General features: G+C 38.1%; 1 pseudogene; it reads right to left on the bottom strand.

The window, feature by feature from the left end:
* Positions 1-17,771: 17,771 nt before the first annotated feature.
* LOC114704452 lies at positions 17,772-18,228 on the bottom strand (annotated as a pseudogene).
* Positions 18,229-18,574: the final 346 nt, after the last annotated feature.

The following is an 18,574-nucleotide window of genomic DNA, read 5'->3' as shown; positions in this document are numbered from 1 at the left end:
TGGTATCATTGGGTCTTAAGGTAGATTGATTCCCAATTTTCTGAGGAGTCGCAATACTGGTTTTCTTTTTTTTCATATACTGCTTTCTGTATTAGTGTTTTCCCCCTTTTATTTTATTTTACAATACCATTCAGTTCTACATATCAGCCACGGATTCCCTTGTTCTCCCCCATGCTGCTCCCTTTCCCTTCCCCCAATGGCCAACCCCCCATTCCCATCTCCTCCAGGGCAAAGCCTCCCCCGAGGACTGAGATGAACCTGGCAGACTCAGTACAGGCAGGTCCAGTCCCCTCCTCCAAGGCAGAGGCAAGCATCCCTGCATAAGTCCCAGGTTTCAAACAGCCAACTCATGCAATGAGCACAGGACCTGGTACCACTGCCTAGATGCCTCCCAAACAGATCAAGCCAATCAACTATCTCACCTATTCAGAGGGCCTGATCCACTTGGGGGCACTTCAGCCTTTGGTTCATAGCTCAGGGGTTTCCATTCGTTTGGCTATTTGTCCCTGTGCTTTATCCAACTTTGGTTTCAACAACTTTCGCTCATATAAAACCTCCTCTTTCTCGCTAGTTAGTTCCGGGAGCTCCAACTGGGGCCTAGCTGTGGATCTCTGCCTCTAGATCCCTCAGTCATTGGATGGGGTTTCTGGCATGACTATTAGGGTGTTTGACCATCTCATCACCAGAGTAGGTCAGTTCAGGCTGTCTCTCGACCATTGCCAGCAGTCTATTATGGGGGTATCTTTGTGGACTTCTGTGGGCCTCTCTAGCATTTTGTTTCTTCCTTTTCTCATGTGGTCTTCATTTACCAGAGTCTCCTATTCCTTGTTCTCCCTCTCTGTTCTTGATCCAGCTGGGATCTCCTGCTCCCACAGGCTCTCTTTCCCTTGACCCTCGCCCTTCATTACTCCCACTCATGTCCGGGTTGTTCATGTAGATCTCAGCCATTTCTCCGTCATTGGGCGATCCTTGTGTCTTTCTTGAGGTACTGTTTTCCAGGTAGCTCCCTGGTAATGTGAGTAGCACTCCAGTCATCCTTGTTACACCTCTAGTATCCTCCTATGAGTGAGTATATGCCATATTTGTCTTTCTGAGTCTGGGTTACCTCACTCAGGATGATTTTTTCTAGATCCATCCATTTGCCTGCAAACTTCATGATGTCATTCTTTTTCTCTGCTGAGTAGTATTCCATTGTGTATATGTGCCATAATTTATTTATCCATTCTTCAGTTGAAGGGCATCTAGGTTGTTTCCAGGTTATGGCTATTACAAACAATGCTGATATGAACATAGCTGAGGAAGTGCTCTTGTGGTATGATTGAGCATTTCTTGGGTATATGCCCAAGAGTGGTATAGCTGGACCTTGGGGGAGATTGATTCCCAATTTTCTAAGAAAGCACCATATAGAGGACAAATATCCAGAATATATAAGGAACTCAAGAAATTAGACATCAAAACAACCAACAGTCCAATTAAGAAATGGGCTATAGAACTAAACAGAGAATTCTCAACAGAGGAAACTCAAATGGCTAAAAGACATTTAAGAAATTGTTCAACATCCCTAATCATCAGGGAAATGCAAATCAAAACAACTCTGAGATACCACCTTATGCTTGTCAGAATGGCTAAGATCAAAAACACTGAAGACACTTTATGCTGGAGAGGATGTGGAACTAGGGGAACTCTCCTCCACTGCTGGGGGGAATGCAAGCTTGTACAACCACTTTGGAAAGCAATACTGATTTTCAAAGTGGCTATACATGTTTGCACTCCCACTAACAGTGGAGAAGTGTTTGCCTTACACCACATCCTCTCCACCATAAGCTGTCATCAGTGTTTTTTATCTTAGCCATTCTGACAGGCGTAAGATGGTACCTTAGAGTCATTTTGATTTGCATTTCCCTGGTGACTAAGGATGTTGAGCAACCCCTTAAATGTGTTTAGGCTATTTGAGATTCTTGTGTTGAGAATTCTCTGTTTAGATCTGTAGCCCATTTTAAACAAGTTTTTTAGTATTTTGATGTCTAGTTTCTTGAGATCTATATATATATATTTTGGAGATCATCTCTCTGTCAGATGTGGGATTCTTAAATATAGTTTCCCATTCCATAGGCTATTGCTTTGTCTTATTTACCATGTCCTTTGCCTTACAGAAGCTTCCCAGTTTCAGAAGATCTCATTTATTGATTGTTTTTCTCAGTGTCTGTGCTACTGGTGTTATATTTAAGAAGTGGTCTCCTGTGCCAATATGTTCAAGGCTACTTCCTACTTTCTTTTCTATCAGGTTCAGTGTAGCTGGATTTATGTTGAGGTATTTTATTCACTTGGACTTGAGTTTTGTGCATGGTGATAGATATGGATCTATTTCTAATCTTCTACATGTTGACATCCAGTTATGCTAACACCATTTGTGGAAGATGCTTTCTTTTTTCCGTTGTACACTTTTGGCTTCTTTGTCAAAAATCAGGTGGTTTTTTACATATGTAGTTGAGTATTTTCTCTTTCAAGTTCTGTGAAGAATTGTGTTGGGAATTTCGATGGGGAATGCATTGAATCTGTAGACTGATTCTGGTAAGATTGTCATTTTTACTATGTTAATCCTACCTATCCATGAGCATGGGAGTTCTTTCCATTTTCTGATATCTACTTCAATTTCTTTCTTTAAGGACTTAAAGTTCTTGTCATACAGGTATTTCATTGATTTGTGTTTTAAGAATGGCTAAGGCCATTGGACATTTCTTTAAGCATTTGGCAGGCATTCAAGTTCCCTCCTTTGATTAATCTCTTTTTGCATTGCATCACATTTTTTTTAAAATTCAGTTATTTGTTTTCTTGATATCTAGTTTTTGAATTCTTTATATATTTTGGATATTAACCCTCTATCAGATATGTAATTGGTATAAATAATTCCCCATTCTGTAGGCTTCCACTTTGTCCAAAGTATGATATTCTTTAATTTACAGAAACTTTTTCAATTCATGATGTCCCATTTATTAATATTTGATCATAGTGCCTATGCTAACTAGTGTACTAATCAGAAAGTATTTTCCTATTTCTATGAATTCAAGGCTATTCTTCACTTTCCCTTCAATCAGAGTTTTATATTGATGTCTTTATGCAGGGTGTTAAGTATGTTTCTATTTGGTTTCTTCTACATGTAGCTGTCCACTTTGGCCAGAAATGTTTTGAAGATGCAATCTTTTTACAGTGTTTTTTTTTTTCTGGCTTCTTTATAAAAAATATCAAGTGTCCATATCTGTGTAGACTTATTTGTGAGTTTTCAGTTCAATTCCATTCATCAACATGTCTGTTTTGTGCTAATACATGCTGTTTTTATAGCTATAGCTCTAGTGAAACTTGAAATCAGGGATGGTGATATATCCAGCTGTTTTTTCATGTTTTAGGATTGTTTCTATTCTAAGGGTTTTGTTGTTGTTATTTGCTTGTTTGGGTTTGTGTGTGTTTGTTTACATATGAAGCTGAAAGTTATCTTTTCAAGAACTGTGAAGACTTGTATTGGAAGTTTATTGGGGATTGCATTGCACTTGTAGATTGCTTTTGGAAGGATGGGCATTTTTACTATCTCAATCGAACTTAACAGTGAGCCTGGGAGATCTTTCCATCTTCTCATATCTTTGATTTCTTTCTTCAGTGAATTAAAGCTTTTATCATACAAGTATTTGCTTGGTAGGATTTACCCTCACAATTTTATTATTTGAGGCTGTTGTTGAAAGTAATATTTCCCTGACTTTTTTCTGAGCTGTGGTTCTTTCTCTATAGAAATACTACTTATTCTATAAGTTAATTCTGTATCCAGCTTCTTTGCTGAAACTGCTGATCAGCTATAGGGCTTTGCTGGTTGAATTTATAGACACACACACACACACACACACACACACACACATTATCATATCATCTGCAAATAAAGATACTTTAACATTTTTTCCCTTTCTTTTTGTATTCCCTTTATCTCCTTCAGTTGTCATATTTCTTGAGTTAAGATTCCAAGTGTGACATATATTTGTAATGAATGGGTATAGAGAGAGTGGACAACCTCATCTATTTTGTTCTGTATTTTACTGGAATTTCTTTGAGTTTTCTCCCCATTTAAGTTGTTATTTGGTATGCACTTGCTGTAAACTACCTTTATTATGATGAGGGATATACCTTATAGTTCTAATCCCTCCAGGACTTTTGTCTTGAAAAATTACTGGTTTATTTCAAAGGCTTTTTCTGCATCTAATGAGATAATCATGTGTTTTTTTTTATCTTTCAGGTTGTTCTTTATGGTGGACCAAATTTATTAATTTATGTATGTTAAACTACACCAGCATCTCTGTAATAAAGCCTATTTAATCATGGTGGATGATTGTTTTGATTTGTTCTTAGAATCGGTTGCCAAGTATTATTGAAAATTGTTACATTTGTGTTCATAAGAGAAATTGGCCTGTAGTTCTTTTTGTTTGTTGGGGCTCTATGTGGATTAACTATCAAGTTAACTATGGCCTTGTAAAAAAAATCAGACAATGTCCCTTCTCTTTCTCTTTTGTGGACTAGTTAATTGGCATTAACACTTCTTTGAAGTCTGATAGAATTCTCTTATAACAGTATGAACCTGGGCTTCTTTGTTTCTTTGTTTTGGTTGTAAGAATTTTAATTACTGCTTCTATTTCACTAGGTTTCATGGATCTGTTTAAATTGCTCATCTGATATGGATTTGCTTTTGTAAGTTGCATGCATTTTGTAGAAAATTATCCATATCTTTTAATTTTTCCAGTTTGGTGGAGTACAGGTTAAAAAAAATTTGCCAATATAATTCTCTGGATATTCCTTGGTGTCTGTTATTATGTTTTCCTTTTCATTACTGATTTTATTTATTTGGTTTTTTTATTTCCTTTTACTTAATTTGGAGAAAGGTATGTCAATTTAACTGATTTTTCTCAAAGAACCAAGTCTTTGTTTCAATGATTCTTTGTATTTGTTTTTGTTTGTTTATATTTTATTTGATTTCTGCTCTGAGTTTGATTATTTCTTGCTGTTTCTTTCTTTTGGCTGTGATTTCTTATATTTGTTCTAGAACTTTCATTTGTGCTGTTGAGTTGCTAGTATGAGACCTCTGTAATTTTTTTTTTTAAATGTAGGCACTCAGTGCCATGAACTTGCCTTTTAGAACCACCTTCATTGTGCCCTGCAAGTTTTGGTATGTTGTGTATTCATCTCCATTCAATTCTGTAAGAAGTCCTCAATTTCTTTCTTAATTTCTGTATTGATCCACTTTTCATTCAGTAGTGAGGTGTTCTGCCTCATTGGATTGATAAGCTTCCTGTTGTTTCTGTTGGTGATATCCAATTTTAATCTGGTGCTCAGATAGGAACATAGTGTTATTTCAATTTTTTTTTTTTTTTTTGTAACTTTTGAGACTTACTTTGTGTCTTGTATGTGGTTAGGTTTGATAGGAATTCCATGAGGTGTGTTTGGGTGAAATGTTGTATAAATATCTGTTAAGTCTGTTTGGCTTATAATGTCAGTTAACTCCTACATTTTTTGATTAGTTTTTGTCTGGATTTCCTGTCTTTAGGTTTGAGTGGGGTATTGAAATGTCCCACTAGCAGTTTGTGAAGGTAAATATGTTATTTAAGCTATGGTAGGGTTTCTTTTATGAACTCGTGTGCCCTTGTGTTTGATACATAGATGCTAAAAATTACAATATATACTTGGTGGATTTTTCCTTTGATGAGTATGTAGTGTCATTTCCTATCTCTTCTGATTATTTTTTCTTTGAAGTATATTTTTGTCAGCTATTAAAATGGCCACACCAGCTTGCCTCTGATGTCCTTTTACTTAGAATATCTTTTTCTATCCTTTCATCCTGAAGTGATGTCTATCCTTGAGATTATGGTGTTTGTTGAATGCGGCACAAGAATGTATCTAGTTTTCACAATCACTTTGTTAGTCTGTGTCTTTTTATTTGCAAATTGAGACCATTGATACTGAGAGAAATCAGTGAGCAGTGTTTATTGATTCCTATTATTTTGTTGTGGCTGGTGGTAATGGTATGTGTGTGTTTCCCCCTTTTTAATTTGCTAGTCTATGATTATTTATTCTCTCTGTCTCCTTGGAGGTAGTTAACCACTTTAAGTTGGAATTTTCCTTCTAGCACCTTCTGTAGGGCTGGGTTTGTAGACAGATACTGCTTCAATTTAGCTTTAATGTGGAATGTCTTATTTTCTCCATATTTTGTGATTGGACATTTTGCTGGGTAGAATAGCTGGGCCTAGCTCTTAGAGTCTGGAAAACATCCCTCTATGGCATCTGGCTTTAAAAGTCTCTGTTGAGAAGTCAGGTGTTATTCTAATAGGTCTACCTCTATATGTTACTTGGTCTTTTTCCATTGCAGCTTTTAATATACTTTTGTTGTTGTTCTCTATGTTTAGTGTTTTGATTATTATGTACTGAGTAGAATATCTTTTCTGGTCTAGTTTATTTACTATTCTCTATGCTTCCCATACCTTGATAGGCATTTCCTTCTTTTGATAAACTAGCCTGCCTCCATCTTAAAAGCTTTCTTATAATCCAAACAAATTAGGTTTATTCTTCTCCACTGGAAGGAGGAAAGCAGGTTGTTCCACCAGGGGCTGCTTAGTCCCTGGGAATGGGGGCTGAGAGTGAGGAGAAACCACACAAGAAGTAGTCTGCTACAGAGCTTGGGATGTGACTGGAGGATTGCACATGGAAGAAAGGAGGGAGAGTGAAGATCTGAAGCTTAATTATCTGCTTTGCTGGTCCACTTGCTTCACTAGTTTGTGGACTGCGGGTTCCTGGAGAATCCCTGCTGGAGTTGGGAGCTGGGATGACAGGGTGAGTAAGGATGATGGTTGGAGGAGGAGATCTCCATAATCTGTGCGAGATTTGGGAGCAGAGAGGAGAGTGCACTCTCAGCAGGTGGCATGCCACCAAGATGGCAGTGAGACTGGGGAGTTGGATTTGGAGGAGAGGATGGGAGGTGAAGGTCTACAGTTGGGCTACCAGTTTCTCAGGTCTGAGTGATGAGTCTGGGAAGGTTGGAGGGGGAGGTCTGTGTGATCCACTGGAGATGACAGTAAGAGAGAAAGGAGGCTGTAGCTGTGGACTGCAATTGAGCGGGGTAAAACTGGCACACTAGGTTTGGAGGAATATGGGAAGAGATGAAGACTTTCAGTTCCCAAAGATCATTTAATATATGTTTCGTCTAGAAATCTTTGGATTTAGATGCTGCATTTAATTCTTTAATTTTATGTTTGTAGAGGAAGAATATCTGTTTCTATTCTTTTGTGTATGGATAGTTACCCATACACTTTAATAGAAGAGACTTCATTTTCCATTTTGTTTATTGTTGGCACCAATATCAAACTTGGGTGACCTTACATATGTGCATTCATTTTTAGAATCTGCTGTTGTTTTTTTGTCTATGGGTTTGTTTACATGCCAGTACCATATTATTTTCATTATGATAACTTATAAAATTTCAAATCAGGTAAACAGACATCTATAACTTTGTGGTTCAGAGGATAGATTTGCCAATTTGCAGTCTGTGGTTTCATAGAATTTTAAGGCTGTTTTTCTATTCATATAAAATGTCATTGAAATTTTGATCAGTTCATGCTGAAACTGTAGATTGTTTTGTACTCTGTGGGAATTTCTAACAGAGTTGACCCATTTGGATTCACGACATGGGATATGCAATGTCCTTTGTGCTATTGTAAATTTATCAGTGTTTATTATTTTAGTCTAAAAGCCTTTCTTTGACTGCTCAAGTTTAATGTGTTTTTAAGTATTTTATCCATTTTAGGATACTTTAAGTGTGATTTTATCAAATAATTTTATTTTTGAAAGATATATTTCTAGTGTATTTATACGAAGTAAATTTTTGTTGACTTCTACTTCATAACTTTAATTAAATTATCTTATTTACAATGTATTTTTGGCTCTCTACATATAAGACCTCGGCATACAGAAACAGAAGGTCTTACATTTATGACTTGTATGTCATTTGTCCCCCTTTCTTACCTAAAATCTATGCTTACATCTTCTCTGTGTTTTCTTTGTCTTCTTCTTCTTTTCTTCTTCTTATTATTATTAAGAATTTTTTATTCATTTTACATACCAATCACAGACCCTCCTCTCCCCTCCTCCCACCTCCCAGCCTTTCCTCCCCAACTGGACCCCTATTCCCTCCTCCAAAAAGGTAAGGCCTCCCATGAGGAGTCAGCAGAGCCTGGTACATTCAGTTGAAGCAGGTTCAAGTCCCTCCCCCTGCATATAGTCTGTGCAAGGTGTCCCACCATAGGTAGTGGGCTCCAAAAAGCCAACTCATGCACCAGAGATGGATCCTGATCCTACTACCAGGGGCCCCTTAAAGAGAACAAGCTACATAGCTGTCTCATTCATGCAGATGGCCTAGTCCAGTCCCATGGAGGATCCACAGCTGTTGGTCTAAAGTTGAGTGTCTTTTCAGATGCTCACAATACTTTGGCTTTCATTCTATCAATGTGTATGAGTAATTGATTTGTATAAGTGGAAGTGTGCAATGCAACCCTGGGGTGAATCCTACATAATCATCATGTATGATTCTTTAAAATGCTATTATAGTGCCATTAATAACATTTTAGGAATTTTTATATTTTTCAGGAATTTAAATTCATGTTTTCTGTACTCCCTTAAAATATTTTTACTTAATTTTGGTTTCCAGGTAATGTTGGCCTCATAAATTGAGTTTAGAAATATTTTTTTTAAATCTTTAATCATTTGGAAGATTTTTGTGACAGACTGGAACATTAATTTACTGGATAAAACACATAGGAACTCTCTGGGACTTAGAATGCTGTATATATTACTTTGAACCTTAAACCTTGAAATGGGAGAGTATTCTAGGTCAGGGCTAATAGCTTTGAAGGGTTTCCTAAACCAATGAAATGTAAAGCACATGTCTGCACACTACTAATATTCCTGCACCAATCACAATTCTGAAACATGTCAAGCAGGGCTATAACCTGACTTTCTTGTTGCAGAAATATGTAGTAAGATATTGTCTGCCCATTTACTACCAGCAAAACCTGTTGCAGCCCACACCTCCTACACAGAAGATCCTTAAATAGTGCTTCATCATATTTTTTTTTCTAAGATCAAAGCGAGACCCTGCTCAGAATGGTTTGGAGTAGTCCCTTGTTCCCTGCCATTGCTTTTGGGGGTAATTCTAGCACATTTATCTTGGTAGAACAGAGTATTGTTACTCATTTTTCTTTAAATGTTAATAGATTCATCCCTAAAATTCCACTGTTGCTGGGCTTTCACCTACTGGGAAATTTTTCTGAGTCTTATTCTGTCTTGTTACTATACTGTTCAGATTTTGTGTTTATTCGTGGTGTAGTCTTTGTAGGAGTTGTTTCTTTGTTTGTCTATTTCTTCTGGGTTATCCAATTTTCTGGTACATTATTCCTCCAAAAAGTCTCATATGAGTCTTTGCACTTCTGTGGAATCTTATCTAAGGCATCTTTTATTTCTGATTTTATTTATTTGAGTATTTTCTTGTATTATTACTCTACATAAGAGCTTGCCAATTTTGTTTATTTTTCAAACATAATCATCCCTTTGTTGCTCCTTCCTATTGCTTTTCTCATTTCTATTTCCGTTGTTTATGACCTCATCATGCTATTTCCTTCATTTTTCTAACTTTAGGGTTAGCACATTCTTTTTCTAACACCTTAAGTTGCAAAATTAGGGTGTTAATTTCTGATCTTTGTGTCTTCTTAATTTAGGTATTTGTTATTAAAATTCCTCTCTTAGAAGTGCTTTGTTGTATCTAACAAGTTTTTGTTAATAAGTTGTGTTTCCAATTTTATTTGTCCCAGTTACATATGTTTTTAAAACTTTTTGATACTTCCTGTACCCAATGCTTGAACAGGGATGTGTTAATCAGTTTTCACCTGCTTTCATAATATACATATTATTTTGCTCCGTTCTGTCCACTAAACTTTCATAAGCTTTGCTTCCCCTATTACTTTTCTTTTTGTTTTTTTACTTATTCTTCTCTCATATATTTCATCCTGATAGTAGTTTTCCCTCCTTCTTTTTTCCTTCCAATTCCTCCCCCACTACCTCCTCTCTCCCCTAGATGTAATCCTCCTCCATTTCCCTTCAGAAAAGAACAGGCCTTCCAGAGATATCAACCAATTAAGGACACTGTAATAACACAGCCCACAGAATCAACTAACCGGTGTCCATAGGGGCTCACAGAGACTCAACTGACAATCAGGGATGCTGTGGGATGTTCTGTATGTCCTGTGGGAGCCCTTCTTGGGTTCTTTGTGGCATTACCCAGCAGGTCCGCATAGAGGATGATTAGGACCATGGGCCTGAGTGCAGGTGTCTGAGATGGTCTGCACTTGGCTGTGCTGGGGGATGGTCTGTATGTCAAGTTGCTCTGATTGGTCAAGGCTAGGCAGGATGTATAGGCGGGACTAACAGAGAGGAGAAATAAAAGAACAGGAAGGCAAGAGACCCTGCAGCCGCCGCCATGACCAGCAGCATGTGAAGATGCCGGTATGCCACCAGCCATGTGGCAAGGTATAGATTTATGGAAATGGACTAATTTAAGCTATAAGCACAGTTAGCAAGAAGCCTGCCACGGCCATACAGTTTGTAAGCAATATAAGTCTCTGTGTTTACTTGGTTGGGTCTGAGCGGCTGTGGGACTGGTGGGTGACAAAGATTTGTCCTGACTGTGGGCAAGGCGGAAAACTCTAGCAACAAATGGCACCCAACGTGTTGGCAAGAGTTTGTACCTAAAACCTGAGAAAAAAGATTCTAAAACGGAACTAAAAACAGCTTCCTAATTGAGCAGCAGCTGCCGGTTTGAGTTACTGGTGGGTTCCTGGCGTGTGCGCTCGATCTGCAGTATGGCGGGAATGAGGCCTCTGCAAGTGGCACATTAAGCTGCGTGGTGGATTTAGCCTTTGCTAGTACAAAACAAAAAAAAGAGGTTTCTGGGCTACACGCTGCTTGGATAAAAGTGTAGACCCACTATTTCTGAGACTTGATGGCTCCCAGAGTTGGCGGAAAACGTACCACCGCCAAGTTGGGAAATTGAAGGGGGCAGAGCCAGCAGCCACAGAGCCGTTTCAGGCTTAGAAGGCTACAGTTTAAAGCAACAGATTCACAATAAGACAGATTCAGATGGAACAAGACTTTAAATGCTTTACAATGTGTGTAAAAATGTACATAGGCTTGGAAGAGAGAGGAAAAGGAACATAGACAGTTATATAAAGAAATAGAAAGTTTAAAAAAAATAAAGTCTTTAAAGAGAAAGTAAAAGTAATATAAAAAATAAGCCACATAAAGATGGCTATCACACAGAGAATCTGGATTATGTTCTCTTTGATATTTGTAGCTGAAAAACATTTGATTGCAAAAGCTGTTGAGTTATGCCAAAATGTATATTTTAAAGGTACCTTGACTTCAAAATTTAGATGTAAGGATATGTTGCTTTGGAAAAGAGGCTCTGTTTTTGTCTCTACAGAAAGCCAGAGGCTATGGATTTGTTCCAGATTAAGATACATCAGGTTTGACCAGCCAAGACCCCCTGAAAGGTCTCTGATGACACCATGGCCCAGATGATCCAACATCCAGAATCGTTTCAAGGCAACTGGCTCAGATGATACAGTCTCACGGACTACTCCATGAACCTGAAATTTTCATTGTGTCCCCATGAGATGCTGCGCCCCCCTCCAGCAGGAAGTAGTAAGAGAACTACGCCCAAATTCCCAAATATACCAAGCTGGCTTTAAAGATGTGTAAAAGTTAAAACCTTCCTTTTTTAAAAAAGAAAAGGGGAAGTGCTGTGGGATGTTCTGTATGTCCTGTGGGAGCCCTTCTTGGGTTCTTTGTGGCATTACCCAGCAGGTCCGCATAGAGGATGATTAGGACCATGGGCCTGAGTGCAGGTGTCTGAGATGGTCTGCACTTGGCTGTGCTGGGGGATGGTCTGTATGTCAAGTTGCTCTGATTGGTCAATAAATAAAACCTGATTGGTCGTGGCTAGGCAGGATATATAGGCGGGACTAACAGAGAGGAGAAATAAAAGAACAGGAAGGCAAGAGACCCTGTAGCCGCCGCCATGACCAGCAGCATGTGAAGATGCCGGTATGCCACCAGCCACGTGGCAAGGTATAGATTTATGGAAATGGACTAATTTAAGCTATAAGCACAGTTAGCAAGAAGCCTGCCACGGCCATACAGTTTGTAAGCAATATAAGTCTCTGTGTTTACTTGGTTGGGTCTGAGCGGCTGTGGGACTGGCGGGTGACAAAGATTTGTCCTGACTGTGGGCAAGGTAGAAAACTCTAGCAACACAGGGAGCCTGTAAAGATCTGTTATTTCCTCTGCATATATGTTATGGTTGTATAGTGTGGTGTTCTTGTGGGACTTTTAACTATGGGAACATGGGCTTTCTCTCAATCTTTTGCCCCCTTTTGGGGACACTTTTCCTTGCCTATTACTTTTTTTTCCTATCTTCCACTGAAGAATTTCAAAATATACATCTTCATAATTACCATTTTTTCTGTTTGATAATGTTTACTATTTATGCTTGACTACTGCATTCTTAAATTTCAATAATTACCTTCTTCTATTTGTTTATTTATCCTGATTTGTTTTCTTAGTATTTCTTATTTTAATCATCCATCTTTTTCTTAATCTAGTTGCTGGTGGTTTCACTCCTTTTCAGACAATATATTTACGTACACTTTGAGGACCATTTATTAAATCCTGTATTTCTTTGATGTGGCATTTTTCTTGTTTCTTCTTGCCTTGCTCTGATGTCTAATTATTTGGTACTGAAGTCATTTCTACCAGATTATTATAGACTGCCTTCAAAGAAAATATATCTTTTACTATTTAGATAAATAATATCACTGGTTGAATGAGGTATGGTGGCTGTTTTGTGAATCACTACATTATAATATCCATAAAAATCACTGTCATTCTCTGAGAAATCAAGACTATTTGTGCCTATGGCATTAGTTGTAGTGGGTAGCCATTCCAGCTTTGGTCTGGAAGTTCCAACCCCTATTGAAGCTTCAGTAACTATCACACCTACAAGGCGGGGCCAAGGGAAAGCCCTGAAGACCTGAGATCTGGATGCACTGATCTCTCTTCCTTCTTGGACCATGGACGCTAGAAGTAGACCAAGGAGAGTTCTCCAGAGAACACCACTGGATTGCGCTGCAACTTTCCCAGAAGCCCTAACCTACCTATCCCTTCATTTGTAAGTTATACCATTAAATAAATCTCCCTTTTAACTACTTAATAATTTCCCCAATAATTGGTAGTAGCAGAGAGGACTGTTGGGTTGTGCTTCAGAAATAATCTTGAACTGAAGGAAACTTGATCTGAAAATATATCCAGTCATCAGCTATATTATAAGCAGGTACCAGGACACTAGCTTCCCTACTGGCTATGGGCTTGGAATTCTGAGATCCAATTACGGCAGCTGAATCCTTAAGTGTGGACCCTTTCAGTGATGCATTCATTGATCTCAGAGGCGATTTTTATCACACTGGGACATATTCTAGTAGTGCGGCCCTAGGAGAACTGGCAGAAACTACTGTTGATTCCTGAGGGAAGGGGAAATTATTGTCTCTGTTAAAGTGATGTGTCACAACACATTAGGTCCTGAGAGTTGGTCTAAAATTATAAGTCCCACAAATGCAGATCCTAAGTGAGAGGTATAACCTTAGGATCTGGGCATGGAAAATTTCTGTATAAGACTAACTCTGGGGAACAAGGGTTAGTATCAAGCCAGAACTATAAATCAATACACTGTATATTCCTAGAACTCAGCATAGGAGGATAGCAACAGCATGGTCCCTGGAATGATCCAGACAGAAACGACTTAGTTCAAGCCATATCAAAGAAGAAACCTTGGTTTCTGATAAGAAGGAGCAGTGTAACAACTGTGATCATGAAGAACAGGGGGCAAAGTGTTGCCTGTTCATCTTGGACAAATGCAAGTATGAACTCGAGCAGATATCTCAGATGGGATCAGCATTGGCAAACACTTTAGACATCCTCAGTGTTTCAGGCCTTGTAAATTTGAATGAGAAAAAAATGGGCATATTTTCTTCATCCAAAGTCATCCCTCTGAGAAGATTCCTTCTGACTTTGAGATGTTTTCAAGTGAGGAATAATGTGCCTCATCCAGTGTTCCTAGTCTTTTCCTCTGGGTTATGTTGACTACTCTGAATCATTTACTTTCTGCTAATGCTTTACTGTACCTTGGAGGCCATACCTCCATTGGAATTTAGTTCTCCCTTCACTCTGTTGTTTAAGGTGGCAGGAGATGAATGCTGGAGCACTCTAGTCTGCTGCTTTGTTGACATCATTTCTTTAAAATTGAAATGTTTGATCATCATATTTTGTCATTGAAAATGGCACCTACAATATATGATTCATCTGTTAGCTTTGTCTATGATGTCATTGCTAATGGAAAGAAATAACGTTTACTTTTTCTAAGATCTTACAGTTTATAAAAAGAATCTGTCTGACACAAAGTTATAAATCCCTGATTTTGAAAGCTATCATTTATTGCATATATGTTATATGCATATATTTTTTTTTCCTTATACATTTTTCTGGCCCATAGTTTAGTGTTATTTTCCCACACAGACATATTCCACCTTCCCAGTACCCTCTATTAAATTACATGTCCTTTCCTCTTTGGTTGGTCCTTCTACTTTAACGTCATTCTAACATGTCATTTAGAAATACTTCAAGTTCTTAAATCTTTATCCTCTTTTCTAAGAGTCTTTAAATCCTCTCCCACCCATTAGTCTATGTGTCCACTGGTGTTTAAATGCATCACTTTTTATTACTGTAATTTTGTCTTCATGACTGATAGGAACAGTTGTACTTCTTTGCTTATCTTTTGAAAAAAATGACTTAGGTCTTTGGAAACTTTTATTTTGCTATGTACATTTTAAGAATATTTGTCAAAACCTTCAAAATTTGCCAAAGTAAACGTTGCATTCTCTGATGTTTCAGAAATTGAAATAATTTTGTAAATGTCATCCAGTATGTATTTAGCACTCAAACTTGGAAAAGACATTGGGGGTTCTTGTTATGGCACAAACTTTGTGCAAAACATTTTGCAGGGACTGGAGAAATGGCTCAGTCTATAAGAACACTTACTGTACAGGCATGAGGACATAAGTTCAGATTCTCAGAATTAAGTGCAAATCTGGGCATGGACACAACCAACAGAGACCAGGAGGATTGCTGGTACTTGATGGTCACCAACCTAGCTCCTTGTTCAGTGAGATAATCTGTTTTATGGAATAAGATGGAGAATCATAAAACATGATATTTGATATCTTCTATCCTCTGACGCAACCACAGACATGAGCACCTGCACATACATATGAACACATATAGCACATACACACAGACACCATACAAACATATAGTCCAGACACACAAACAAAATAAGTAAATAAATTGTATACATTGTTACATGCATACCTCATAACATTTCAATGTGAATTCCTGTTGCTAGAATCTCTTTAGAGGTTATGCAGAACTCTGCCAAGCTTAGTAAAGGGTTCAATAGAGTCAATGTGACTCTAGAACAAATTCTTAATCATCTGCTCAAGGAACTATGCATTATTTGTTCTCTGAAGCATTATAAAGTAAGTTCAGTCTTCCTCAGGAAGAATCCTGATAATATTTTTGCATTATTTGTATCACTAATGGATGCCACAATTTTCACCTTGGAATTCTCATGGTACTTTATGTGTTGTGGCAGAACAATGGTGGAATGCGTCTTCAGGGCCATGGGCTCACAGTATGATTTTGAATATTTGCTTGTATAATAACTTTAGTGTAAATAGGATAGCAATCATAAAACCCCTAGAGTTGAGTTTGCTCTGCTTGAGTTTGATATGCAGTCCAATGAGAAAAAATATTAATGTCTAAACAAAGAATTCTTACTGCAAGCAGAATAGTATATTCATCCTTGGGAATTGGAACATTTCTCATTATAGACAAGCTTTCCTTTATCTCATCCTTGGCTGTGTATAAGATAAATCCCATGACTTCCCATAAATCCCTTGTGTGCCTGAGTGTTTGACTTCCGGGGGACACCACTGTATACAAGTGACAATAAAACTGCAGCTTTCCATTTTTCCTTACTATTCTCTGTGGAGTCACATTACAAACCTTGAACCAGAGAAATAATAAATCGCAACTTCATTAAATTAGAATTTATTTTTGTTTCTGTAACATTAAATGTCAAAGGCAATATTTTCAGTAGACTTTCAAAAGACAAAATATAAAGTCAATTATATGACTGAGGTTAGGGTACACTCTTTGGCAGCCATACAGCAGCTCACCTGAGTCATCATGAGTTTATGTATTAGAACACTAGTTTTATTTGTGCCAAGGTTTATTTTCTCTGGAGACTGCAAGTCACATCTGAGTATATTGAAGTTTCTCTCTATTTGCACATGATTAGCCTCCTCTAATTCAACATTCCAAGCATCTCAAGAGAAATATAAATGAAATGAGGAATAGGTTAAAAAAACAAAACAAAAAACTAAATTAACTCAGAAAGATATAAACCTATAATTATTGTAGGAATTCTAAATCTATAATTAACAGTACTGGGTTAGTTGAAACAAGTTTAGATAGAAATAAAAGTGACTGACTCTAAATGATTGGGAGATAAGTGAATTCATCATTCTTTCACTATTATTCCTCAAATTTTGTAGTTTCATTGTTGAAGTAGAAATGTCTAGCTGTTCCCCAGAATACATGGCTCATCTTTTATAATTTAGAATTGCACTAAGTAAAACCTACACAGCAGGGACTGTTTCTACATCCTCCTTACTTCTAGGTAGGGCCATGTAATTCCAGGGTTGCCTATGAAATGTGGGAGGATAAATACAAGAGGTAAGGATCAGATGTCCCTTAAAGAGCACTCTGAGGTTTTAAAATTAGTCAATCACACAGTGGGAAAAACTTCAATTACTATGGAAGCTTTGTGATGAATAGAAACATGTATTTCCAAATTATCTAAGCAAAGCATAAGTTTCTATAGCCAATCTAATGTCCTTATCTAAACTCCCCTAAGAGCCTGGAAAAGAGATTTTTATGCAGGTAGAATTCTAAGAAGTGATAGCAGAGTGAGTCATCAGCAAGATGAGTCAGAGAAAGAAAAGGAAAAATATACCAATGAATTTCTGCATTTGCCCTCAGTGTAGGCAGCTGGTTCTCAGTTTTACCCAAACTTCTGAAGCAGTTTACAAGTTCAACTCTGCCTATCATGGAGAAAGAAGTATCATTCAATAAATCTCCCAGCTCCCAGCAACCCAGGACTAAACTTTGCACACCGATTCTCTGTTTTGGCTTTGCCCATGTATATGCACATAGTTGTTACTTGCTGACTTCATTAAGTTGACCATGTTGACTTTGAATTACTCTTGTCTAGGCAGGCCGTCAACTCTTTGTGTCTTGTTGTAGGATAATGCTCTTGCATATTTTAAAGATTTGTCACTCAAATTGGTTTAATAAAACACTGATTGGTCAGTAGCCAGGAAGGAAGTACAGGTGGAGCAGCAAACTGAGAATGCTGAGAAGAGGAAGACCAGAGTCAGTAGTCAGCAGCCAGCCACAGAGCAAGCAAGATGAGAATGGTGAATTGAGAAAAGGTACCAAGCCATATGGCTAAACACAGATAAGAATTATAGGTTACGAGAGAAGCTTCTCCTTCTTGGAGATCTTCGCCGAGGTGGAGAACTCCTCCTGCGGTAATCATCTCGAGGGTGACGACCCCAGGAGGGAGGTGGGCCACGATTCCGACTTCTTTTTCGAAAGTTCCACTCTTACACGGAAGCCACATAGTGTTCTTCCATCGAGCTCTCGGACAGCATCAGCGGCATCTCGGGGATCCTCAAATTCAACGAACGCAAAGCCAGCAGGGTTTCGAGCAACCCACACACTTTGGAGTGGTCCATAATAGCCAAAAGTCCGTTCTAATTCAGTCTTGTTCCCATTGTTTCCAAGATTACCTACATACACCTTACAATCTAATGGACAGGAATCACGATGCATTTCGAGATCCTGGGTTCACACAGCCGAAGCTCAAATCCCAACACTCCGACAGGCCCACCCGCGCCCTTCCGGACCTGCTTCCGCAGATGTGCTTCGTCCCCTGGCGTCCACGTAGGAGAAGAGAAAGGTTTCTGTCTCGCGAGAGAAATCACAAGCCGTCTCGATCCTTCTCTAGGTCTCGTAGCCGATCTAAGTCAAATGAAAGGAAGTAGAAAACCAGTTTGCAAAAGAAGTGATGTACAGGAAAGAACTTCATTTGACAGGAGTATGTACAGGAAATTCAAGTTTGTTTGAGACTTCATAAGCTTGGTGCATTTTTAAGATGTTTTAGCTGTTCAAATTTGTTTTGTCTCTTAGAACGGTGACACACAACGATGTAATTCTCTGTGGTTCCAAATGGATCCTAGGAGGCATGTAATATCAAAAAGTGTTA

The sequence above is a fragment of the Peromyscus leucopus genome, chromosome 2 (assembly GCF_004664715.2).
Source record: "Peromyscus leucopus breed LL Stock chromosome 2, UCI_PerLeu_2.1, whole genome shotgun sequence".
Classification (NCBI taxonomy): Eukaryota; Metazoa; Chordata; class Mammalia; order Rodentia; family Cricetidae; genus Peromyscus; species Peromyscus leucopus.
This window is presented reverse-complemented; position numbering and strand designations above follow the sequence as displayed.